The 13,742-nt window shown below is 47.1% G+C and overlaps 1 pseudogene; it reads right to left on the reverse strand.

Annotated features, from left to right (window-relative positions):
* Window positions 1–10,408: 10,408 nt before the first annotated feature.
* LOC147082026 (uncharacterized) lies at window positions 10,409–11,287 on the reverse strand (annotated as a pseudogene).
* Window positions 11,288–13,742: the final 2,455 nt, after the last annotated feature.

Raw genomic sequence — 13,742 nt, forward strand, 5'->3', positions numbered from 1 at the left:
ATGCATAAAGACACATCTGACATGATTCTCTGACTATATAAGCTGTGTCTTTATGCATTTCTCCACTTCACCTGAAGAATGAGCAGCGCTCAAAGAGCTTGTGATTTCAACTAAAGCTGTTGGACTATAACCTGGTGTTGTGTGACTTCTTACAACTGCTCAGAGTTACACTCCTTTCTCTCTCGCTCCTTCTCTCTCTCTATCACAGCACAGAGTTACACACCTTTCTCTCTCGCTCCTAGTCTCTCTCTATCACAGCACAGAGTTACACACCTTTCTCTCTCGCTCCTAGTCTCTCTCTCTCACAGCACAGAGTTACACACCTTTCTCTCTCGCTCCGAGTCTCTCTCGATCACTGCACAGAGTTACACACCTTTCTCTCTCGCTCCTAGTCTCTCTCGATCACTGCACAGAGTTACACACCTTTCTCTCTCGCTCCTGGTCTCTATCACTGCACAGAGTTACACACCTTTGTCTCTCGCTCCTTGTCTCTCTCTATCACAGCACAGAGTTACACACCTTTCTCTCTCGCTCCTAGTCTCTCTATCACAGCACAGAGTTACAAACCTTTCTCTCTCGCTCCTAGTCTCTCTCTATCACAGCACAGAGTTACACACCTTTCTCTCTCGCTCCTAGTCTCTCTCTATCACAGCACAGAGTTACACATCTTTCTCTCTCGCTCCTAGTCTCTCTCTCTCACAGCACAGAGTTACACACCTTTCTCTCTCGCTCCGAGTCTCTCTCGATCACTGCACAGAGTTACACACCTTTCTCTCTCGCTCCTAGTCTCTCTATCACAGCACAGTGTTACAAACCTTTCTCTCTCGCTCCTAGTCTCTCTCTATCACAGCACAGAGTTACACACCTTTCTCTCTCCCTCCTAGTCTCTCTCGATCACTGCACAGAGTTACACACATTTCTCTCTCGCTGCTGGTCTCTCTCTATCACTGCATAGAGTTACACACCTTTCTCTCTCGCTCCTAGTCTCTGTCACAGCACAGAGATACAGACCTTTCTCTTTCGCTCCTAGTCTCTCTCTATCACAGCACATAGTTACACACATTTCTCTCTCGCTCCTAGTCTCTCTCTATCACAGCAGAGTTACACACCTTTCTCTCTCACTCCTAGTCTCTCTCTATCACAGCACAGAGTTACACACTGTCTCTCTCGCTCCTAGTCTCTATCACAGCACAGAGTTACACACCTTTCTCTCTCACTCCTCGTCTCTCTCGATCAGTGCGCAGAGTTACACACCTTTCTCTCTCGCTCCTAGTCTCTATCACTGCACAGAGTTACACACCTTTCTCTCTCGCTCCTAGTCTCTCTCTTTCACAGCAGAGTTACACACCTTTCTCTCTCGCTACTAGTCTCTCTCTATCACAGCACAGAGTTACACACCTTTCTCTCTCGCTCCTAGTCTCTCTCTATCACAGCACAGAGTTACACACCTTTCTCTCTCGCTCCTAGTCTCTCTCTATCACAGCACAGATTTACACACCTTTCTCTCTCGCTCCTAGTCTCTTTCTATCACAGCACAGAGTTACACACCGTTCTCTCTCGCTTCTATTCTCTCTCTATCACAGCACAAAGTTAGACACCTTTCTCTCTCGCTCCCTCTGCTGGTGTCTCTCTATCACTGCACAGTTACAGACCTTTCTCTCTCAGTCCCTCTGCTGGTGTTTCTCTATCACTGCACGGAGTTACACACCTTTGTCTCGCGCTCCCTCTGCTGGTGTTTCTCTATCACTGCACAGAGTTACACACCTTTCTCTCTCGCTCCATCTGCTGGTGTTTCTCTATCACTGCACAGAGTTACACACCTTTCTCTCTCGCTCCATCTGCTGGTGTCTCTCTATCACTGCACAGAGTTACACAACTTTCTCCCTCGCTCCTAGTCGCTCTCTATCACTGTACAGAGTTACACACCTTTCTCGCTCCTAGTCTCTCTCTATCACAGCACAGAGTTACACACCTTTCTCTCTCGTTGCTAGTCTCTATCACAGCACAGAGTTACACACCTTTCTCTCTCGCTCCTAGTCTCTTTCTATCACTGCACAGAGTTACACACCTTTCTCTCTCGCTCCTGGTCTCTCTCTATCACAGCACAGATTTACACACCTTTCTCTCTCGCTCCTAGTCTGTCTCTATCACTGCACAGAGTTACACACCTTTTTCTCTCCCTCCTAGTCTCTATCACTGCTCAGAGTGGTGTGGAGAAGCCGGAGTTGGAATGGGGTGGACAAATGTAAGAAGTCACACAACACCAGGTTATAGTCCAACAGCTTTATTTGAAATCATAAGCTTTCGGAGCGCTGCTCCTTCTTCAGATGATGTGGAGAAATGCATAAAGACACATCTGACATGATTCTCTGACTATATAAGCTGTGTCTTTATGCATTTCTCCACTTCACCTGAAGAATGAGCAGCGCTCAAAGAGCTTGTGATTTCAAATAAAGCTGTTGGACTATAACCTGGTGTTGTGTGACTTCTTACAACTGCTCAGAGTTACACACCTTTCTCTCTCGCTCCTTCTCTCTCTCTATCACAGCACAGAGTTACACACCTTTCTCTCTCGCTCCTAGTCTCTCTCTATCACAGCACAGAGTTACACACCTTTCTCTCTCGCTCCTAGTCTCTCTCTCTCACAGCACAGAGTTACACACCTTTCTCTCTCGCTCCGAGTCTCTCTCGATCACTGCACAGAGTTACACACCTTTCTCTCTCGCTCCGAGTCTCTCTCGATCACTGCACAGAGTTACACACCTTTCTCTCTCGCTCCTTGTCTCTCTCTATCACAGCACAGAGTTACACACCTTTCTCTCTCCCTCCTAGTCTCTCTCGATCACTGCACAGAGTTACACACATTTCTCTCTCGCTGCTGGTCTCTCTCTATCACTGCATAGAGTTACACACCTTTCTCTCTCGCTCCTAGTCTCTGTCACAGCACAGAGATACAGACCTTTCTCTTTCGCTCCTAGTCTCTCTCTATCACAGCACATAGTTACACACATTTCTCTCTCGCTCCTAGTCTCTCTCTATCACAGCAGAGTTACACACCTTTCTCTCTCACTCCTAGTCTCTCTCTATCACAGCACAGAGTTACACACTGTCTCTCTCGCTCCTAGTCTCTATCACAGCACAGAGTTACACACCTTTCTCTCTCACTCCTAGTCTCTCTCGATCAGTGCGCAGAGTTACACACCTTTCTCTCTCGCTCCTTGTCTCTCTCTATCAAAGCACAGAGTTACACACCTTTCTCTCTCGCTCCTTGTCTCTATCACTGCACAGAGTTACACACCTTTCTCTCTCGCTCCTAGTCTCTATCACTGCACAGAATTACACACCTTTCTCTCTCGCTCCTAGTCTCTCTCTTTCACAGCAGAGTTACACACCTTTCTCTCTCGCTACTAGTCTCTCTCTATCACAGCACAGAGTTACACACCTTTCTCTCTCGCTCCTAGTCTCTCTCTATCACTGCACAGAGTTACAAACCTTTCTCTCTCGCTACTAGTCTCTCTCTATCACAGCACAGAGTTACACACCTTTCTCTCTCGCTCCTAGTCTCTCTCTATCACAGCACAGATTTACACACCTTTCTCTCTCGCTCCTAGTCTCTTTCTATCACAGCACAGAGTTACACACCGTTCTCTCTCGCTTCTATTCTCTCTCTATCACAGCACAATGTTAAACACCTTTCTCTCTCGCTCCTAGTCTCTCACTATCACAGCACAAAGTTAGACACCTTTCTCTCTCGCTCCCTCTGCTGGTGTCTCTCTATCACTGCACAGTTACAGACCTTTCTCTCTCAGTCCCTCTGCTGGTGTCTCTCTATCACTGCACGGAGTTACACACCTTTGTCTCGCGCTCCCTCTGCTGGTGTTTCTCTATCACTGCACAGAGTTACACACCTTTCTCTCTCGCTCCATCTGCTGGTGTCTCTCTATCACTGCACAGAGTTACACAACTTTCTCCCTCGCTCCTAGTCGCTCTCTATCACTGTACAGAGTTACACACCTTTCTCGCTCCTAGTCTCTCTCTATCACAGCACAGAGTTACACACCTTTCTCTCTCGTTGCTAGTCTCTCTCTATCACAGCACAGTTACACACCTTTCTCTCTCGCTCCTAGTCTCTATCACAGCACAGAGTTACACGCCTTTCTCTCTCACTCCTAGTCTCTCTCGATCACAGCACAGAGTTACACACCTTTCTCTCTCGCTCCTAGTCTCTCTCTATCACAGCACAGAGTTACACGCCTTTCTCTCTCACTCCTAGTCTCTCTCGATCACAGCACAGAGATACAAAACTTTCTCTCTCGCTCCTAGTCTCTCTCTATCACAGCAGAGAGTTACACACCTTTCTCTCTCGCTCCTAGTCTCTTTCTATCACTGCACAGAGTTACACACCTTTCTCTCTCGCTCCTAGTCTCTCTCTATCACAGCACAGATTTACACACCTTTCTCTCGCGCTCCTAGTCTCTCTCTATCACAGCACAGTTACACACCTTTCTCTCTCGCTCCTAGTCTCTATCACAGCACAGAGTTACACACCTTTCTCTCTCGCTCCTAGTCTCTTTCTATCACAGCACAGAGATACACACCTTTCTCTCTCGCTCCTGGTCTCTCTCGATAACAGCACAGAGTTACACACCTTTCACTCTCGCTCCTAGTCTGTCTCTATCACTGCACAGAGTTACACACCTTTTTCTCTCCCTCCTAGTCTCTATCACTGCTCAGAGTGGTGTGGAGAAGCCGGAGTTGGAATGGGGTGGACAAATGTAAGAAGTCACACAACACCAGGTTATAGTCCAACAGCTTTATTTGAAATCATAAGCTTTCGGTGCGCTGCTCCTTCTTCAGATGATGTGGAGAAATGCATAAAGACACATCTGACATGATTCTCTGACTATATAAGCTGTGTCTTTATGCATTTCTCCACTTCACCTGAAGAATGAGCAGCGCTCAAAGAGCTTGTGATTTCAAATAAAGCTGTTGGACTATAACCTGGTGTTGTGTGACTTCTTACAACTGCTCAGAGTTACACACCTTTCTCTCTCGCTCCTTCTCTCTCTCTCTATCACAGCACAGAGTTACACACCTTTCTCTCTCGCTCCTAGTCTCTCTCTATCACAGCACAGAGTTACACACCTTTCTCTCTCGCTCCTAGTCTCTCTCGATCACTGCACAGAGTTACACACCTTTCTCTCTCGCTCCCAGTCTCTCTCGATCACTGCACAGAGTTACACACCTTTCTCTCTCGCTCCTGGTCTCTATCACTGCACAGAGTTACACACCTTTGTCTCTCGCTCCTTGTCTCTCTCTATCACAGCACAGAGTTACACACCTTTCTCTCTCGCTCCTAGTCTCTCTATCACAGCACAGAGTTACAAACCTTTCTCTCTCGCTCCTAGTCTCTCTCTATCACAGCACAGAGTTACACACCTTTCTCTCTCGCTCCTAGTCTCTCTCTATCACAGCACAGAGTTACACACCTTTCTCTCTCGCTCCTAGTCTCTCTCTCTCACAGCACAGAGTTACACACCTTTGTCTCTCGCTCCGAGTCTCTCTCGATCACTGCACAGAGTTACACACCTTTCTCTCTCGCTCCTAGTCTCTCTATCACAGCACAGTGTTACAAACCTTTCTCTCTCGCTCCTAGTCTCTCTCTATCACAGCACAGAGTTACACACCTTTCTCTCTCCCACCTAGTCTCTCTCGATCACTGCACAGAGTTACACACATTTCTCTCTCGCTGCTGGTCTCTCTCTATCACTGCATAGAGTTACACACCTTTCTCTCTCGCTCCTAGTCTCTGTCACAGCACAGAGATACAGACCTTTCTCTTTCGCTCCTAGTCTCTCTCTATCACAGCACATAGTTACACACATTTCTCTCTCGCTCCTAGTCTTTCTCTATCACAGCAGAGTTACACACCTCTCTCTCTCGCTCCTAGTCTCTCTCTATCACTGCACAGATTTACACACCTTTCTCTCTCGCTCCTAGTCTCTCTCTATCACAGCACAGAGTTACTCACATTTCTCTCTCGCTCCTAATCTCTCTCGATCACAGCACAGAGATACAAACCTTTCTTTCTCGCTCCTGGTCTCTCTATTACAGCACAGAGTTACACACCTTTCTCTCTCGCTCCTAGCCTCTATCATAGCACAGAGTTACACACCTTTCTCTCTCGCTCCTGGTCTCTCTCTATCACTGCACAGAGTTACACACCTTTCTCTCTCACTCCTCGTCTCTCTCTATCACAGCACAGAGTTACACACCTGTCTCTCTCGCTCCTAGTCTCTCTCTATCACAGCACAGTGGTGCACACCTTTCTCTTGCTCCTAGTCTCTCTCAATCAATGCACAGAGTTACACACATTTCTCTCTCGCTCCTAGTCTCTCTCTATCACAACACAGAGTTACACACCTTTAAATCTCGCTCCTTGTCTCTCTCTATCACAGCTCAGAGATACATCCCTTTCTCTCTCGCTCCTAGTCTCTCTATCACAGCACAGAATTACACACCTTTCTCTCCCGCTCCGAGTCTCTTTCTATCACAGCACAGTTACACATCTTTCTCTCGCTCCTGGTTTCTCTCTATCACAGCACAGAGGTACACACCTTTATCTCTCTATCACTGCAAGAGTTACACACCTTTCTCTCTCGATCCTAGTCTCTATCACTGCACAGAGTTACAAACCTTTCTATCTCGCTCCTAGTCTCTCTCTATCACAGCACAGAGTTACACACCTTTCTCTCTCGCTCCTAGTCTCTCTCTATCACAGCACAGAGTTACACACCTTCCTCTCTCGCTCCTAGTCTCTCTCTATCACTGCACAGAGTTACACACCATTCTCTCTCGCTCCTTGTCTCTCTCTATCACAGCACAGAGTTACACACCTTTCTCTCTCGCTCCTAGTCTCTCTTTCACAGCACAGAGTTACACACCTTTCTCTCTCGCTCCTTGTCTCTCTCTATCACAGCACAGAGTCACACACCTTTCTCTCTCGTTCCTAGTCTCTCTCTATCACAGCACAGAGTTACACACCTTTATCTCTCTGTCACTGCAAAGAGTTACACACCTTTCTCTCTCGATCCTAGTCTCTATCACTGCACAAAGTTACACAACCTTCTCTCTCGCTCCTAGTCTCTCTCTATCACAGCACAGAGTTACACACCTTTCTCTCTCGCTCCTAGTCTCTCTCGATCAGTGCGCAGAGTTAAACACCTTTCTCTCTCGCTCCTTGTCTCTCTCTATCACTGCACAGAGTTACACACCTTTCTCTCTCGCTCCTAGTCTCTATCGCAGCAGAGAGATACACACCTTTCTCTCTCGCTCCTAGTCTCTATCACTGCACAGAGTTACACACCTTTCTCTCTCGCTCCTAGTCTCTCTCTTTCACAGCAGAGTTACACACCTTTCTCTCTCGCTCCTAGTCTCTCTCTATCACTGCACAGATTTACACACCTTTCTCTCTCGCTCCTAGTCTCTCTCTATCACAGCACAGATTTACACACCTTTCTCTCTCTCTCCTAGTCTCTCTCTATCACAGCACAGAGTTACACACTGTCTCTCTCGCTCCTAGTCTCTCTCACAGCAGAGAGATACACACCTTTCTCTCTCGCTCCTAGGCTCTATCACTGCACAGAGTGACACACCTTTCCCTCTCGCTCCTAGTCTCTCTCTATCACAGCACAGTGTTAAACACCTTTCTCTCTCGCTGCTAGTCTCTCTCTATCACAGCACAGAGTTACACACCTTTCTTTCTCGCTCCTAGTCTCTCTCTATCACAGCACAGAGAGATTAGCGTGTAAGATTAAGGCACATGGGATTGGGGGTAATGTATTGAGTTGAATAGAGAACTGGTTGGCAGACAGATAGCAAAGAGTTGGAATAAATGGGTCCATTTCCGAGTGGCAGGCAGTGACTAGTGGGGTACCGCAGGGGTTCATCCTTGGACCCCAGCTATTCACAATACATATTGATGATCTAGACAAGGGAACTAGATGTAATATCTCCAAATTTGCAGATGACACAAAGCTGGGTGGGCTTGTGTGCTTTGAGAAGGATGTTGAGAAACTCCAGGATGATTTGGACATGTTGGGTGATTGGGCAGAAACATGGCAAATGCAATATAACGTGGATAAATGTGAGGTTGTCCACTTTGGTGGTAAAAACAGGAAGGCAGATTATTATCTAAATGGCAATAGATTGGGAGAAGTGGAAGTGCAACGAGACCTGGGTGTCCTTGTGCACCAGTCGCTGAAGGTAAGCATGCAGGTGCAGCAGGCGGTTAAGAAGGCAAATGGTATGTTGGCCTTCGTAGCGAGAGGGACAAGGATGTCTTGCTGCAGTTGTACAGGGACTTGGTGAGACCACATCTTGAATATTGTGTGCAGTTTTGTTTGCCTTATCTGAGGAAGGATGTTCTTGCCATGGAAGGAGTTCAGCGAAGATTCACCAGTTTGATACCTGGGATGGCAGGAATGACGTATGAGGAGAGATTGGGTCGATTGGACATGTTTAGAAGAATGAGAGGTAATCTCATTGAAACTTATAAAATTCTGACAGGAATGGACAGACTAGATGCAGGAAGAATGTTCCGATAGTCGGGGAGTCCAGAACCAGGGGACACAGTCTAAGGATAAAGGGTAGGACATTTAGGACAGAAATGAGGAGGAATTTCTTCACCCAGAGAGTGGTGAACCTCTACCACAGAAGGGGGTGGAGGCCAGTTCATTAAATATATTCAAGAAGGTGTAGGATATATTTCTTAAGTCTAAAGGGATCAAAGAGTATGGGGAGAAAGCAGGGACCGGGTACTGAATTTGGATGATCAGCCTTCATCGCATTGAATGGTGGAGCAGACTCGATGGACCGAATGGCCTACTCCTGCTCCTATCTTCAATGTTTCAAGTCCCCGATCACCAACCCCATGGGAGGGCAGCATGGGTGAGAGCGGCTCACTACAATATCAACCCCAGTGAGCCCAGTGTAGACAGTGTGTGAGTGAGTTTGTGAATGACCCCGATCACGAGCCCCGTGGAGGCCTGAGGGCGTGTGGCTAACCACAATATCAGGCCCAGGGAGCCCAGTGTAGACAGTGCGTGAGTGAGTGTATGAATGTCCCAGATCACTGGCCCCGAGGCCTGGGGGAGAGCGGCTCACCACAATATCAGGCCCAGGGAGCCCAATGTGGACAGTGTCTGAGTGAGTGTGTGAATGTCCCCGATCACTGGTCCCACAGCCTGGGGGAGAGCGGCTCACCACAATATCAGGCCCAGGGAGCCCAGTGTAGACAGTGTGTGAGTGAGTGTGTGAATGTCCCCGATCACTGGCCCCGCGGCCTGGGGGAGAGCGGCTCACCACAATATCTGACCTAGGGAGCTCCGTGTAGACAGTGTGTGAGTGAGTGTGTGAATGTCCCCGATCACTGGCCCCACGGCCCGGGGGAGAGAGGCTCACCACAATATCAGGCCCAGGGAGCCCAGTGTAGACAGTGTGTGAGTGAGTGTGTGAATGTCTCCGATCACCGGCCCCGCGGCCTGAGGGAGAGAGGCTCACCACAATATCAGACCCATGGAGCTCCGTGTAGACATTGTGTGAGTGAGTGTGTGAATGTCTCCGATCACTGGCCCCACGGCCCGGGGGAGAGCGGCTCACCACAATATCAGGCCCAGGGAGCCCAGTGTAGACAGTGTGTGAGTGAGTGTGTGAATGTCTCCGATCACCGGCCCCACGGCGTGGGGGAGAGCGGCTCACCACAATATCAGACCCATGGAGCTCCGTGTAGACAGTGTGTGAGTGAGTGTGTGAATGTCTCCGATCACCGGCCCCACGGCCTGGGGGAGAGAGGCTCACCACAATATCAGACCTAGGGAGCCCAGTGTAGACAGTGTGTGAGTGAGTGTGTGAATGTTCCCGATCACTGGCCCCACGGCCCGGGGGAGAGAGGCTCACCACAATATCAGACCCAGGGAGCCCAGTGTAGACATTGTGTGAGTGAGTGTGTGAATGTTCCCGATCACTGGCCCCACGGCGTGGGGGAGAGAGGCTCACCACAATATCAGACCCAGGGAGCCCTGTGTAGACAGTGTGTGAGTGAGTGTGTGAATGTCCCCAATCACCAGCCCCACGGCCTGGGGGAGAGCGGCTCACCACAATATCAGGCCCATGGAGCTCCGTGTAGACAGTGTGTGAGTGAGTGTGTGAATGTCTCCGATCACCGGCCCCATGGGACGGTGGCCTGCGTGAGTGTGGCTCACCACAATATCATCCCCAGGGAGCCCAGTGTAGGCAGGTTGTGAGTGAACATGTGAATATCCCCAATTACCGGCCCCGTGGCGGCCCGGGAGCGAGTGGCTCACCAGAATATCAGACCCAGGGAGCTCTCAGGCTGCAAAGTCTCCGCTTCTTCTCATCCTTTAATGAATTTTACAAACCGAGTAAAGGGATATTTCCCCACATTCTTCAACTGCTCTCTGAACTTAGTCTGGGTCACGGCATAAATCCCAGTGTTTGTGCAGCAACTCAGCAGCTGCAGCCCGAATCCCACTTCCCTTACATAATATGGTAGATATACGGAGCCATACCCCAAATACCTCATCCGGTACCATATAAAATAAACCATAAACACTGCCCATAAAAGGATGAAATTGCCCGAGATAACAAATAGTAAAATGATCGATTTCCTGCGGCTCTCCATCTCTGGGTCTCTGGGACTCTCCCCACGGCTGGGACCCCGGAGCCTCCTGCGGGCTCTGCTGGCCACTAAAATGTGTCTGACCGTGACAGCATTGAGTAGCAGAATTAGAACAAATGGGACCCCCGGGGTGAGAACATAATGAAGGAACTCGATTACTGCCCAGATCCGAGATTGCAAAACACCCAGTGTTACAGCACAAAACCAGGGGAGATTCGCAAGGTAATATTGATCTGTGAACATAAAATACCAGAAAATGTTCTTTAAACCGCTCAGCACAGTCACTGTTCCCAGAACCACAGCCGCCGTTTTCTCGGTGCAATATTTAGTTTTCAGCTTCTGCCAACAAATGGCCACAAATCAATCGAAGGTGAAAGTGACGGTGAACCAGACAGAACAGTCTGTGGCTGCATAAAGCAGAACGGCGTGGATATTACACACGGGGATGGACCGCACGAAATCAAAGTGTACCCAATAAACAATCGGAATGTGCCTCAATATCAGGTCCAATATAATGACCAGTAGATCCGCTGCTGCCATGGCCACCAAGTAGCGAGTGACACATTTGGAGAGACCGCACTTTCCCCGAGACAGGACCACAATCGTCACTAGGTTCACTGTGAGCAAGGGAAATAACAGGGAAATTATACATCAGGCTGGGGAAAAAATTGCAATTTGATGGAATTCGGGGTGAAATATGCAATTCATTGGCGAAATTCAATGATATATTCTAATTCTTTTTCACGTGGAGCTGAGTACAGGGTTCATTGTAAGAATAATCAGAATACATTGTGGAATCAATAAATGAAATGGGAATAAATATATCATTAAATTAAAAGATGTTTGATCAATGAGTGATTAAATGATCGATCTATATTTAGACAAGCAGACAAAAGCACCGTCCGAGGTATCAGGGACACAACGGAACAGAACCTCTCAGGATGCCTTCGTGCCCCGGGATCAGTCAGCATTTGGACCGGGGAAATTAACTTCTGTGCCCCTGTGTTAGGGAGGGGGGAAATCCCGCTTGTACTCCTGCTCCTGGTTAGAATATCCATTATATCTAGAACTGAAAATGAATGCAACAGCAAAACCCAGAAACTGCAACGATGGCAATAATTACAGTCAATTATATTTAAAATGTACGGGTGTAATAGGACAATGCTAAAATAATAAATACAAGTGCACTGCAGTTATAAAGATAACTGGGCTTTCAGAAGTGTTTTGAAAATTGAGTTTTCTTTTTTGTTGAAACACATAAATTGTACCTCATTGAAATGAATATTGGCCAAGTAACATTGCAAATAATGGACGCTGAATTAAAGTAAATAGCTATCCATCACCAGGTAATGTCCCACTAAATGCATTTATCAGCATCAGAATTAGATGACTGATCCCACAGGCAAAGTGCCGCCAAAAGCTTTTGTAAATTACCTGAACACAAATGGAAGAGATTTATCCTTGTACTTTTTCAACTGTTGGTTTCCAACTTGTGCAGAAAATATTAGACAAAAAGATATCAAAGGATTTTGTATCCTCAGTACTTCAGTCACAATCAGCTGGGATTAATTATCCTGAAGTACAGCAGGGGGCTGGGTCTCACTGAGAGATCCACTGAACTGTGACAGACGGGTACGGGATACAATTGTAAAGTCAGAACCAAGATTGGAAATAAATGTATTGAATCTGTCTGAATGAGCATTTTGTGAGAATGTAAATTAGCCTTGTATTCCTACTTCAACCACCAGCAGCAGCGCCATTAATGCAGAACTGCAGATGGTGGGAAACTGGCTGGAACTGAATGATTAGCGGATATTTCAGGCATTTAATGATGTGTTTATGATCTGCCAGGATTTGTTCCTGTGATTCTGTAAGTAACCATAACCAGCATTAGGTGAAAACAAAAGCAAAATACTGTGGATACTGGAAATCTGAAATGAGAACAGTAAATGTCGGAAATATTCAGCGGGTCAGGTATCGTCTGTGGAGAGAAAAAGAGAGTTAACGTTTCAGGTCGATGAACATTCGCCATTCGGTGAAGTGTCTCCTAAACCAAGACAACATTCTTCTGATCTGTTACAAATGTTCAGGGTAGATACTAGACTGAATATCGTTAAATAAAGAGTCACGGACAATAAATTTGCTTGAGTTGAATATAAAAGATTAGAATCTTGGTAACACGATATCACCTTTAGAATCAATAGCTGACCGAAGCGGGGATGGGATGGGATGGCGAATGACAAAGAGAGAAATACAGTTAAACATGACCTACAGAATTAATAGCTGGATAATGAGCAAATGCGCAATATCTCACCCGCCCATAAACAAAAACCATAAGAATTAAGAGCATAGATGGCCACACGGCCCTTCGAGCTTGCTCGGCCAATCAATAAGATCATGGCTAATCTTCGGCATGAAATCTAAATGTCACCCCACCCCCTCCACATCACCATATCCCATGATTCCTGTAGAGTCCAAAAATACGGATGATAGAACAGGGAGAACGGAGTTTCTCTCCCTGGATTGATCTAAATCTATGAATAAAAGGCGAGAAAGTGACCGAAAAAGGAAAATATAAAACATGGAATCATAGAATGGTTACAGCACAGAAAGAAGCCATCATCCCATAGATCCCGTGCTGTCGAATGCCTTTTGGAAGTCCATGTACACAACATCACTCGCATTACCCTCATCAACCCTCTCTGTTACCGCCTCAAAAAAATCCATCAATCTAGTTGTCAGGGTCCCAGCTACACTTTCCTCTGCTGGCCACCAGAGGGCGGTTTAGGATGCCTCAGTGCACTGCTGCCATGTCTCTGGAGCTCTCTCCTCACCTGTGTCTCATTAGAGTAATTGTCTCATTAAAGTAATCAGGCCTGTTTTTTAAGCTGACTATTTCAAGCCGCTGTCACTCAGTCTTGAGTTCTCATGCCTGCAAGTCACAGGTTAGTTTATCATCCTTGCCCTGCGTTTGGTATACTCGCTTTTGTTTCTTTGCATTGTTACTTTGATCTTTTGTTTGAAGAATTCTCTGTATGTCCTA

This window comes from Somniosus microcephalus, unplaced genomic scaffold, assembly GCF_052327205.1.
Source record: "Somniosus microcephalus isolate GS21.2 unplaced genomic scaffold, FLI_Smic_1.0 scaffold234, whole genome shotgun sequence".
Lineage (NCBI taxonomy): Eukaryota > Metazoa > Chordata > Chondrichthyes > Squaliformes > Somniosidae > Somniosus > Somniosus microcephalus.